General features: G+C 41.4%; 1 protein-coding gene across 1 annotated transcript in view; it reads left to right on the forward strand.

The window, feature by feature from the left end:
• Window positions 1–4,013: 4,013 nt before the first annotated feature.
• Window positions 4,014–9,535, forward strand: part of LOC105504439 (acyl-coenzyme A synthetase ACSM2B, mitochondrial) — a 36,625-nt gene continuing 31,103 nt past the window's right edge. Inside the window, exon 1 of the mRNA XM_011931872.1 lies at window positions 4,014–4,207. The gene's annotated coding sequence lies outside the window, so the exon portion shown is untranslated. The remainder of the gene's footprint in view (window positions 4,208–9,535) is intronic.

Raw genomic sequence — 9,535 nt, forward strand, 5'->3', positions numbered from 1 at the left:
CTAAGGACTTGCTTTATGAATCTGGGTGCTCCTGTATTGGGTGCATATATATTTAGGATAGTTAGCTCTTCCTGATGAATTGATCCCTTTACCATCGTGTGACGGCCTTCTTTGTCTCTTTTGATCTTTGATGGTTTAAAATCTGTTTTATCAGAGACTAGGATTGCAACCCCTGCTTTTTTTGTTTTTCATTTGTTTGGTAGATCTTCCTCCATCCCTTTATTTTGAGCCTATGACACACATGTCTTTACACGCAGAACAGCATACACATAACAGCTATACATACATCCCACACAGTCACATGCGCACACACAAAAACATACATACATGCACATATACAGCTATGTACTTCATACAGGCACACACATTATTATAACAACATGTTCTCTTTTCTTTACAGCCCTTATTTGTTCTCTCAGCTATTTACTGAGTATTTACTGTGTGCTAGCTACTGTTAAAAGTCCTTGAGCTAAATCATTGAACAAAGTGGGGAAACATATCTGCCCTCGTGAAGCTTAGATTCTAATGGAAGGAGAGAGAGGCAAAAATAGTAAGTAGATATGTTAGCAGGTAGTGAGTATTAGGGAAAATAGTGCCTAGTAATGAGGAGGAGGAAGAACTAACTTGGAGGTGGGTTGCCAATTTGAGAAGGTGATCAAGGTAAGCTTCATTGAGAAGCTGACAAAAATATTTAGCAAGGAAATAAAGTAGGAGAGAGAGTTATCCATGTAGATATCTATGAAAAATCAGTCTGAGAAGAGAAAACAGCAAGTGCAGATACCCTAAGGCAGAGTGTGCCTTCAAGAAACAGGAAGAAAGACCATGTAGTTGATGTGCAGTGAATAAGGGAGTAAAGGAACAGGACATAAAGCCAGAGATGAAGAGAGCATGTGAAAATCATACCGGACCTTGAATAATAAGGTAAAAACTCTGAAGTTAATTTTGCATGAAATTGGGATTCACTGGTGGGTTCTGAGGAGAAGTGTGACATGATCTGACCTCTGATTTTTCCTTTGTGGTATATAAGATGAACTTAATTATTTTACACGTTATTATCTGTCTCACTTCCAAACAGGAATGAATCTGTCATGCTTATCTCTGTGTCTATCTGAGAGTAGCACTCAGTCAATATTTGTTGACTAATTGATAAGGACAGATATTTCTGAGGGGAAAGGTGTTCTGAGGTGCTCCAGTTTGGATGTTTGCTCCCAATAAACCTCATATTGAAATTTGAGATGGAGCCTAACAGGTGTTTGAGTCATGAAGGAGAATCCCTCATGAATAGATTAATGCCCTCCCTCAGGAGTGAGTGAGTCCTAATCCTATTATTCCCCACAAGAGCTGGTTGTTTGTTGTTGAAAAGAGCCTGTCATCTCCCGACTATCTCTCTTGCTTCCTCTCTCACCATGTCATCCATGCCCACGCCAGCTCCCTTTCACCTTCTACCATGAATAGAAGCATCCCAAGACCCTTGCCAGCTGCAGATGCCCAATCTTGAAATTTCCAGCTATCAGAATCATGGGCCTAATAAACGTTTCTGAAATAAATTACCCAGCCTCAGATATTTCTTTATAGCAACAAAAAATGGACTACAACAGGAAATTGTTGCCAGGGAGTAGGGTGTTGCTATAAAGATACCTGAAAATGTGAAAGAAGCTTTGGAACTGGGCAATGGAAAGAGGTTAGAAGAGTTTGGAGGGCTCAGAAGAAGACAAAAAATTGAGGGACAGTTTGAAACTTCTTAGAGATTGGTTAAATGGTTGTGACCAAAATGCTGTCAACCTAAAATAGTTAAAAGACTCAACATCTAGTTAAAAGAGCTCATTGAAGCACAAAGTATGAGTGTGGCCATGCAGGGAGCACAGCTATTCCAGAGAATGGTGAGCAGTGCTCCTGGTATAAGGGAAAATGAGGATTGCTTATACCGGCAAAATGAAGTTGATGAACAAAATTACAACATTTTCCATAAAAAAAAGGCTAACATACAGACATAAGATTTCATTGGCTACTTTTGATGACACTCTAAGGGCATAGTTTAACATTCTATTAAAAGGAGACAGTCCACAAGGGTCTCTATCTTCCTGTTGTTTAGTTCAGATTTGAATAAAGAAGAGTCTAGTTAATGTATAACATCTCAACACAAAGGTCAGAAAGCAACGGTCATGCACCAGAGTCGGGGGAAGTTGTGTTACCTCAGTCAGGTTTCAGGGCTTAGGTTTTTCCTTTTGCATGATGAATTTGGAAGGTCCTAAATTTAAATTTTTTACAATGCTGATAGAAATATGGACAGTACAGGCCATGCTGAAAAGTCTCAGATAGAAATGAGAAACGTGTTGGGAGCTGGAGCAAAACTGACCCATGTTACTCTGTAGCAAAGAACTCGGGTGCACTGTGTCCATGCCCTAAGGCTTTGTGGAAGGCTGAACCAAGAGTGATGACCTACAGTGTCAGGTGCAAGAGATATCTAAGCAGCAAAGTGTTCAAGAAGTGTTGTGGTTACTTTTAATAGCTTATGCTAAATTGTGACAGCAAAGGAATGACCTAAAGACTGTGTTTATAATTATAGGGGAAGAACAGCATTAAAATTTGGAAAATTCTCAGCCTGGACATAGTGGTAGAGAAGAGAAGACAATTTTCAGGAGAGGAATCCAAGGATGTGTCAGGATAACTCTTTGCTAAAGCATGACTAAAAGGGGGTCTAGTGCTAATAGGATAATTAGGAAGAAGGTTCCAAAGGCATTTCAGAAACCTTTGAGGCTGCTCCTTCCATCACAGGCCCAGAGACCAAGAAAGACAGAATGGTATTAATTCTGCAGGCACCCAGAATGTAGGAGCCATAGATGCTTTGTGGTAAGATCCTCTACAAAGAATTCCCACTAGGGAAATCCTCATGAAGCCATGGAAGTGGGGCCACCCCCAAGACACAGAACTGTAGGATCACTGATTTGCAACTCCAGCCTGAGAGAGCTGAAGCATGGGCTGAGACCAGCTTTAAGTCAATGTTGGCCAGGCATGGTGGCTCATGCCTGTAATCTCTGGGAGGTCATGATGGAAGGATCACTTAAGTTCAGGAGTTCAAGACCAGCCTGGAGAACATAGTGAGACTCCGTCTCTACAAAACATTAAAAAATTCCCTGGGCATAATGGCATGTGCCTGTAATCCCAGCTGCTCAGGAGGCTGAGGTGGGATGGTTGCTTGAGCACGATAGATTGAGGTTGCAATAAGCTGTGATCACACTACTGCACTCCAGCCTGGGGCAACAGAGTGAGACCCTATTTCCAAATAAAATAAATATAAAGAGATATAAAGACTTTTTTTCCTTGATGAGTTTTGGACTTACTTGGACAGTGTTGGGTTGGAACAGGGAAGAGAACATGTCAGACTCTGAGTGTAGCCTGCAGGTGGACCTGATGACTTTTTCACATCCTTGTGTGAAAGAAAAGAGTCAGGAAAATCTCTGAGATTTGATGTTGGAAGAGCTGGAGGAATAGGGGTGTCATTTGCTGAGATGGATAAAACTATACCTGGAATGGGAGAGGACAGGGAAGGATATGATCAACCTCTTAGCTTTGGACAAAGTATGTTTGAGATGCCTGTTAGATATCCAGGTGGAGAAGTCAGGCAGACGAGGATGCAGGAGAGAAAACCAGGCTGGATACACACATGTGTGGGCCATTGGCAAGCCACATGGTATCCAAGCTATGACATTTGATGAGGTAATGTACAGAGCGAGTGTGGATAAAGATGAGGAGGAATCAGCCAAACAGAAGGAAAAAGCAAGAGGAAAACCAGGCAAAAGTGGTATGCTGGAACCAAGCAAAGCAAAGAATTAAAAGAGTGTTCATCAAGCCTATGTGAGCTCCATTTCCCTCTCTTTGGTTGAAGCAATAATTTTCTGTCAGTCCTGGGCATAAACCTGCTTCATGCCCCTTGGATTGAAAGTGCAAGTCCAGTTGGCCTCAAATGCCCTAATTTTGTAATGTCTGTAAACTTGGCTAGGAGGACTGCTGTTACTCTTTGAAAGACTCCAAAGTTATCCACTGTCAATGATTAGCTGTGCTGTCTTTCCAGGAGTGCAGGGATTGTGAAGTTGTTTTCTTGAGTTACCGTGCTCTCTTCCAAGGCTGTAGGAATTCTGGAGCTGCTGGCTGGAGAGGAGGGTGGTCCAAGCTCTCCCCAGAAAGACCTCCAGAGAGGACTTGGCAGGTGAGCACTGTTCCAAGGAATGGACTGATGGGGTCATAATCCATGATAATCTCACCAATCTTTTAGAGTCACGGCTGGTGAGAAGAGCAAAAATCCTCACAGAAAAGCAGAAATTCCTAGGGACCATGAAAGACAGTACCTGTCACGTCTTAGTGAGGAGGAAACACTGGGCAGAGGAAAAGGTACCTTTATCACAGCAACAGGGAGAGACGAGGGCAGCTGGAAAAGGGTGGTAACAGGGAGCCTGGAGTGGGGTGGTTGTCAGAGAAGGATGAATCTCAGAGGAGGTGAGGCCAGAAGAATGAGGAAGAGCCTATTATGGAAAAAGAGAGGGACCAGCAGGTACAAAGGCAATGCGTAGTTCTGCTCAGGAGCAGGTACAGAAATCTTCAATTCTTATTCTGTAGAAAAAAGGAGACAGAAATGTCAGCCACTGTGATGGTTAATACTGAGTGTCAATTGATTGAATTGAAGGATACAAAATATTGACCTTGGGTGTGTCTGTGAGGGTGTTGCCAAAAGAGATTAACATTTGAGTTGGTGGGCTGGGAAAGGCAGACCCACCCTTAATCTGGGTGGGCACCATCTAATCAGCTGCCAGTATGGCTAGAATATAAGCAGGCAGAAAAATATGAAAAGAGAGACTGGCCTAGCTTCCCAGTCTACATCTTTCTTCCGTGCTGGATGTTTCCTGCCCTTGAACATCAGAATCCAGGTTCTTCAGTTTTGGAACTCAAACTGGCTCTCCTTGCACCTCATATATATACTTATATATATGAGCTTATTAAGTATATATATTCCATTAGTTCTGTTTCTCTAGAGAACCCTGACTAATACATATTTTGGTACCAGAAGTGGTTCTAGAGGAATAGAATATTAAGGATGGAGTTGTTTTGTTGGTTTTGGGGTTTATGGAGTTGGCTTCTTAATATGATTAGACCCCAAAATACTAAGGACTCTACTTCTAATAGTATGGAGATCACTGATAGCCCTTGATGTGAACTGTTTAAAGAGTTATACAAAATAAATGCATTTGACACACCTGATTCATTGCTCATGAGAGGCAAGGAGTTTAGTGACCCTACACATAACACCTTTGACCATACATGGAGAACCAAGGAACATAATGAAGCTGGCTGGTTGCTCCTAAGTTCAGTGGATAAAGTGATGAAAGAAAATGATGAACTCAAGGATTCTATCTCCCAGCTTCAGAAGCAGACATTGAGCCTCAAATCTGCCAAGATTGCCCTGAGTGAGAATCTAATCTCCTGTAGAGAAAGAGCTGAAATTGTGGAAAAACAGACATAAGCTCTTATCATGTGAGTGGCTGACCTGCAATGAAAGGTGCATGCCCAGCCTCACCAAGTATCTACTGTTAAAATGAGGGCATTGATTGTGTTGCAGGAAGTCAGGGACCCCGAACAGAGGGACCAGCTGGAGCTGAGGCAGAAGATAAATTGTGAAGATTTCATGGACGTTTATCAGTTCCCAAAATTAATACTTTTATAATTTCTTACGCCTGTTTTTACTGCAATCTCTGAACATAAATTGTTAAGATTTCATGAACATTTATCACCTCCCCAATTAACACTCTTATAATTTCTTATGCCTGTCTTTACTCTAATGTCTTAATCCTGTTATCTTCATAAGCTGAGAATGTATATCACCTCAGAACCACTATTGTACAAATGGATTGTAAAACGTGTGTTTGAACAATGTGAAATCAGTGCATCCTGAAAAAGAACAGAATATCAGTGATTTTCAGGGAACCAGGGAAGATAACTATATGGTCTGACTGCCTTCAGGGTCAGGCAGAATAGAGCCATATTTTTCTTCTTGCAGAAAGCCTATAGACAGATGTGCAAGTAGGAGAAATATCGCTCAATTCTTTTCCCAGCAAGGAACAACCCTGGGGAAGGAATGCATTCATGGGGGTAGGTCTATAGACGGCCACTCTGGGAGTGTCTGTCTTATGCAGTTAGATAAGGACTGAAATGTGTCCTGGTCTCCTACAGTACCCTCAGGCTTACTAGGATTGGGAAATTCCAGCCTGGTAAATTCTAGTCAGACCGGTTGTCTGCTCTTGAACCCTGCTTCCTGTTAAGATGTTTATCAAGACAATGTGTGCACAGTGGGACATAGACCCTCATCAGTAATTCTAATTTTGCCTTTGCCTTGTGACCTTCATTGCCCTTTGAAGCACATGATCCTTGTGACCTACTCCCTGTTCGTACACCCTCTCCCCTTTTAAAATCCCTAATAAAAACTTGCTGGTTTTGCAGCTTGAGGTCGCCATCATGGTCCTACCAATATGTGATGACACCCCCAGAGGCCCAGGTGTAAAATTTCTCTCTTTGTACTCTTTCTCTTTATTTCTCAGACCATCTGACACTTAGGGAAAATAGAAAGAACCTATGTTGAAATACTGGGGGCTGTTTCCCCTGGTAAATTGGAAAAGAATAAGACCCTGCAATTTAGAATGGGAACGTGTGGGAGGACCCCGGCGAAGCTGGGGACACTGAGTTTGGAAACTCTGGTGAACTTTTATTGCCAGAAGAAACAGCTTCCCAACCACCCAGTAGTGGCAGCATTCCCTCCCTAACCCATGCTGCCATCAGCCTTTCCACCTTTGTCTGAGGGGATAAATTCTGCACTGCCTGAGGCAACAGTGATGGCCTCCCCTGAGGTGGTTGCCAAGCAAGACAATGTTGATTCTCCTCAGGAGCCACCCTCAACACTCCTGTTTGCTTCTAGACTTATAAATAGACTAAAGTCCCAGTGGGCCCATAAAGGTGAGGTTGAGAGTGTGACACATCAGGAGGTTCACTACACTAGATAATAACTGCTTGAGTTTTTAATTTATATAAACAGAAATCTGGAGAACAGACATGGGAATGGATATTAAGGGTGTGGGATAATGGTGGAAGGAACATAGAGTTGGATCAGTCTGAATTTATGGATTTGGGCCCATTAAGTAGGGATTCTTCATTTATTGTTGCAGCTTGGGGAGTTAGAAAATGTTATAATAGTTTATTTGCTTGGTTAACTGAAATATGGATTAACAGATGGCCCACCATGAGCGAGCTAGAAATGCCTGATCTCCCCTGGTTTAATGTAGAGGAAGGAATACAAAGACTTAGGGAGATTTGGATGGTGAAGTGGATTAGTCACTTTGGACCTACTCTTCCCAGCTGGAAGCATCCAGAAGATGTACCCTTGACCAGTGCCTTACAAAATACATTTGTGAGGGCAACACCTGCCTCTTTAAAGGACCCTATAATTGTTCTTCTCTGTATGTCAGATCTAACAGTGGGAACTGCAGTCACTCAACTACAAAATTTAAATACAATGGGAATAATTGGATCCTGAGGTGGCAGGAGCCAAGTGGCAGCACCTATCCATCAAAGGCAAGGTGGACATCGCTAATGTAATGGACAGCAGAGGCAAAGTGGCAATTAGCATAGTCTGACTCATGTAGAGCTCTGGCATTGGCTAATTAATCACAGTGTTCCCAGAGATGAAATTGATAGGAAGCCTAATTTATGCAAGCAGAAAACTTCTAGGTCAAATGGACAAAAGACTAATTTGAATTATAAAAACAGAATCATGGCCCCTCAATCATTTTCCAGACTTGAGCCAGTATACAGACCCAGAACCCCTTGAATAAAGAGGAGGCCAGGTCCCCTTGAGGAAGGACCCCACCACATTACCAACAATTTATGCAGTGAATCTTTATCCCATCCTTCTCCAAGGAGACCTCCGGCCTTTTACTAGGGTAACTATGCATTGGGGAAAGGGAAATTATGAGACATTTAAGGGACTACTGGACACTGGCTCTGAGCTGATGTTGATTCCAGGGGACCCAAAACATCATTGCGGTACTCCAGTTAAAGTAGGGGCTTAGGAAGGTCAGGAGATTCATGGAGTTTTAGCTCAGGTCCAACTTAAAGTGTGTCTAGTGGGTCCCTGGACTCATCCGCTGGTCATATACAAAACACTGCTGAAAGAAATCATAGATGACACAAACATATGGAAACACATCCTATGCTCATGGATGGGTAGAATAAATATTGTAAAAATGACTATATTGCCAAAAGCAATGTACAAATTCAGTGCAATTCCCATTAAAATACCACCATCATTCTTCACAGAACTAGAAAAAATAATCCTAAAATTTATATGGAACCAAAAATAGTCCTCGTAGCCAAAGCAAGACTATCCAAAAAGAACAAATCTGGAGACATCACATTACCTGATTTCAAAATATACTATAAGGCCATAGTCACCAAAACAGCATGGTCCTGGTATAAAAATAGGCACATAGAACCATGGAACAGAAGGAACAGAATAGAGAACCCAGAAATAAACCCAAATACTTACAGTCAACTGATCTTTGCCAAAGCAAACAAAACCACAAAGTGGGGAAAGGACACCCTATTCAACCAATGGTTCTGGGATAATTGGCAAGCCACATGTAGAAAAATGAAACTGGATCTTTATATGTCACCTTATAGAAAAACCAACTCAAGGTGGAGGAAGGACTTAAATCTAAGACCTGAAACTATAAAAATTCTAGAAGATAACATCAGAAAAATCCTTCTAGACATTCGTTTAGGCAAAGATTTTATGACCAAGAAGCCAAAAGCAAATGCAACAAAAACAAAGATAAATAGATGGGACTTAATTAAACTAAAGAGCTTTTGCATGGCAAAAGGAATAGTCAGCAGAGTAAACAGACAACCCACAGAGTGGGAGAAAATCTTCACAATCTATACATCCAACAAAGCACTAATATTCAGAATCTAGAAGGAACTCAAACAAGAAAAAAAAAACAAAAAATCCTGTAAAAAAGTGGGCTAAGGACATGAATAGACAATTCCCAAAAGAAGATCCAACATACATATGAAAAAATGCTCAACATCACTAATGATCAGGGAAATGCCAATCAAAACCACAATGCAATACCACCTTACTCTTGCAGGAATGGCCATAATAAAAAAATAAAAACATTATGGATGTTGCTGTGGATGTGGTGAAAAGGGAACACTTCTACACTGCTGGTGGGAATGTAAGCTAGTACAACCACTATGGAAAACAGTGTGGAAATTTGTCAAAGAACTAAAAGTAGAACTACCATTTGATCCAGCAATCCCACTACTGGGTATCTACCAAGAGAAAAATAAGTCATTATACGAAAGAAGTCACTGCACATGCACGTTTATAGTAGCACAATTCACAATTACAGGAATATGGAACCAGCCCAAATGCCTGTCAATCAACAAGTAAAGAAACTTGTCTGCATATATATAATATATAATATTTATATAT

This window comes from Colobus angolensis, unplaced genomic scaffold (genome assembly GCF_000951035.1).
Source record: "Colobus angolensis palliatus isolate OR3802 unplaced genomic scaffold, Cang.pa_1.0 Scaffold92, whole genome shotgun sequence".
In the NCBI taxonomy this organism is placed as follows: Eukaryota; Metazoa; Chordata; class Mammalia; order Primates; family Cercopithecidae; genus Colobus; species Colobus angolensis.